A 4,106-nucleotide genomic window follows, 5' to 3' on the forward strand; every position below is an offset into this window, starting at 1 on the left:
AACAACAGCCATGCAATTGAGCCCATGTTTGAGAAGTGTGATTTTGGCTCTCTGTTCTCTCTTGGAGTCATTGTTGTCTGCTCAATAAATCTTCCCTTCATTTTAAAATTTGTCTAATCTTAAAAGCTTCTCTTTTTGAAGACAAGTGTTCTGGTTTCTTAAGCACAGAGTCAGAATGTTATCCCTTAATCATTCAAAGGCGGGCTTTCAGAAAACTTCTTGGAAGTGAGCAACATCTCTTAAAGGTGCTCCTTGACTGTTTGTTGGTAAGCCAGGGATTTTGTAAGATCCAGGTCTTAGATTTTTTTTTCAGACTCTAAGAATCTCTCTCTCTCTCTCTCTCTCTCTCTCTCTCTCTCTCTCTCTCTCTCTCACACACACACACACACACACACACACACACACACAGCACACACAAAGCACACGCTATGCCCACAAACGTATAAATGAGAGAAGGAAACACACTCTTTCTAGTTTAAAATTAAAGCAGGCTTAAACAAATGAGATTCTGAAATTTTTTGTGTGATTGTCATCACCCTGTTGATTCAGTTTTCCCAGTTGTAAAAGTTCAAGATCAGGACTTGATAAGAGGTTAAAAGAGAAGAAGAGGCTACAAAGTGAAATATTTTCTGGGATCATTGGAACTCACTGATCTGGGCTATATTAGTTTCAAGAAAACTTACCAAACCAGTGTATAACTGTTTATTCCAACTGTTCTACATCTGAATTGCAAAGCAGCACATGCACAATTAATATAATCGGTTCAGCTTTAATGTCTTGGTGGGTTTTGAAGGATGAGTAGGATCTGCAGGTGTGGGTGCCTGGGATGGCCAAATATAAAGTACATCAGATAGTGACACGTGCTACAGAGAAAATAACAGGGAAGGAGCAGAGGGTGTGCTGGGATGGGATCCGACTTGAAATAGGGCAGACAGGGAAGGCCTCATGAGCCGTCCTCACAGAGTTACTAGCAGAGCGCAGGAGATGAGAAGTGAGCCATGTGGGTCCCTGAGGAGAGAGTATTCCCAGGTGAGGGAACTCTAGCTGCAGCAGGTGGATATGTAGAGTGTTGCAGAAACAGCACCAAGGCCGGTGTGGCTAGGATAGTGACAGCAGTGGGGGAAGGCGAAGGAGGTGAGGTTGGACAGGTGGCATTGTGGGGTTGATGGCTGAGAGTGAGCAGGTCCAGTAGGGCTTTGTGGGCCATTTTAAAAGATTTTGGCTTAACTTCGAGGGAGATGGGAAATCGTTGAAGGATTTGAGCCAAGGAATGGCAAGATCTGACTTCTGTTTACAAAGGATTGTCTAGCTGCTGTTTTGAGAAATAGGCTATAGGGGTAGAAGCAGAGAAATTATTTAGGAGAAATTCACAGCAATACAGGTGAGAGTGAATGGTGTCTTGAACCAAAATATCAGAAGTGGCAAGTGTTCGAATTCTGAAATTCAGGGTATATTTTGAACTAGCAGAAAGAATCACACAAAACCAACAATTCCACGAGGTACTTCAAATATGATTAACCTTTGAATCCTTTGATTTTATATTTATTACCTTTTAGAAATGAGGAGGGACATTACAGGTTTTAAAATGCTTTTTCCTTTACCTTTATAATACTTCTTTTGGTTTGTTTCTTCTCTCTTGCCTTCTGTTATATATTTTTTTTACTATATATCATTATCTATCTATCCATCCATGAATGCATCCATCCATCTGTCCATTTATCCATCCATCCAACCATCCATCCATTCATCCATTTATCCATCCATGCATCCATCCATCCATTCAACCATCCATTCATCCATTTATCCATCCATCCATCCATCCATCCATCCATCCATCCATCCATCCATCCATCCATCCATCCATCCAGTCTACCCTTTGGGAACCCATGATGTGCTAAGGGTAGGAACTGGTGCTGGTGATTAAGAGATTAATACAGTTCATGACCCAGCCCTTAGGAAACTCATAATCTAATAATGGAGATAGGCAGGTGAACAAGAAAAAGTGATACATTTTGACAGGACTGTATAGAAAAGGCATCATGGAGCACAGAAATGTTTAATACTGTCTGAAGTTGTAGTGAGGTTGTTCTATCCCCTTACATGTAAGCATTCATTAATGTTCAACTTTTGTTTTCTCTCTCCTTCTTGAGGCCTCATTCATTATCACAACTTTATTTATTACCTCTATTAGTATGTATTCCAGTTCTTCACCTTGAGCCCTGACTTTTCTTTGAATGCCCTCAATTAAGTTTCAGATGGTATCTTCCTGGAATACCTGGCCGCTCACCTTGTCAGTGATTGTTCTTCTAGTGTACCAGTTCCAAACTTCAGTCTTCTTTGACCCTCCTGCATTTCCTATGCCCGAGCAGCTACCAAGTGATATAGAATCTTTGGTGTCTTTCTTACCTAGTCTCTTACTCATTTTCTATTGCCAGCAATATTTTGGCTTGACTGTTGGGATAATTGCACGTGGTGATTCTGGCTTGCCTCTCCAGTCTTCCTGTACTGAGCTACCAGACTTATTTTCATAAAAGCACACCTCTCATTGTATGAGTCTACTCAACAGCTACCCACTGCCTGTGTGAATATGAACTCTGGTAAAACCTGGCACCCAAACTATTTCCTCCTGATATACATCCCTCTGCTTCTGCCAAATTGAGTGTCTCTGGTTTTCTTATGTCTATGCCATTTTTTTCTATGTTTTTTCTGAATGTATGAAATGTTCTCCCTTCTAACTCTGCTTTTTAACGTCTTACCCATACTTCAAAGCCCATTTCAAAAGTTACCTTCTACAAGTTTATTTTTCTGTTTTTCTCAACCAATTAAATACACCTACATATAATTAAATAACATATGAATTAATCATATAATTGTAATATTTTTATGTAAATTCAACAAGCATCTATCTCCTCTGTCTTAGGGAGTATTCTAGGTTGATAATATTGAGTATATATTTAACTAAAAGCATAGTTTTTCCATCAAGAAGTTATAGTTTGATGAATCGAATGGTCAAGCTAACAGTCATACCGTGGTTCGGGTACGTGCTAGGATAACAGTAAGCACATGCTATTAGTTGAGTAAGCCTGTGGAGCGATGGGAGTCTATTGGAAAGACCCTTCACCTGCGCTGGGTGGAGGATGGGAGAAGCAAGGGAGATTCCCCAGAGTAGAGGAAGAGTGGGTCCTCAGCGTTATCTTTTTCTCTATTCTGGAGGCTCAGATTGGGTGACATTAGAAAACTGGTTAGACCAGCTTCTTGCAGTTCTCCAGTGTCATGTTCTTATTCAAGTTCTTCCCTCTTGAATGACATCCCAATCACATCCCAGATATTTGTTATGATGGTACCTGCAGTGGTTCCCTCCTTCTTTGTGCTTTTTGGGGAAACAGAGTCCTAGGAATGTACATTTCTCACACAGGGCAGCTCCTGCCATTTGTGACAACATGGGTGAGACTTGAGGGCGTTCTGCTAAGTGAAATAAGTGAGACAGAGAAAGACAAATGCTATATGATCTCACAACATGTGTGGAATCTACAAAAACTGGTGTCTTAGAAACAGAATGGGATAGTGGTTAAAAGGGGCAGGGATGGTGGAAATGGAGAGATGTTAGTCAAAGGGTACACATTTCCATTACTGATGAATAAGTGCTGAGGATCTAATGTACAGCATGGTGACTATAGTTCATAATACTGTATTATATAGTTGCAAGTTGCTAAGGGAGTAGATCTTAAATGTTCTCACCACAAAAATAAAAATGGTAATTGTGTGAGGTGATGGAGGTGTTAGCTAATAATTTTGAAATCTGTAAGTGTAACAAATTAACACCTCACACATCTTAAACTTACACGTTATATGTCAAGTATATCTCAATAAAGCTGGAAAAAATGAAAATGAAGAGGGCCATCTAAGGATTTCAGCATATCCCTTTTGACTCCTTTATTGTTCAGAGCATTGATATAGCTTAGAATTTTTGATTTGGAGTGAAATACAGTGGCATAATGTTTTTTATTTGAGATGTTAATTGTTCAAATGAATATGTACTGGTGCTTCTGTCTACAGAGTTTCATCAACAAGAGAGAAGTGATTTTGTTTTCATTTTTCACCTCATC

Source organism: Saccopteryx leptura, chromosome 3, assembly GCF_036850995.1.
Source record: "Saccopteryx leptura isolate mSacLep1 chromosome 3, mSacLep1_pri_phased_curated, whole genome shotgun sequence".
NCBI lineage: Eukaryota > Metazoa > Chordata > Mammalia > Chiroptera > Emballonuridae > Saccopteryx > Saccopteryx leptura.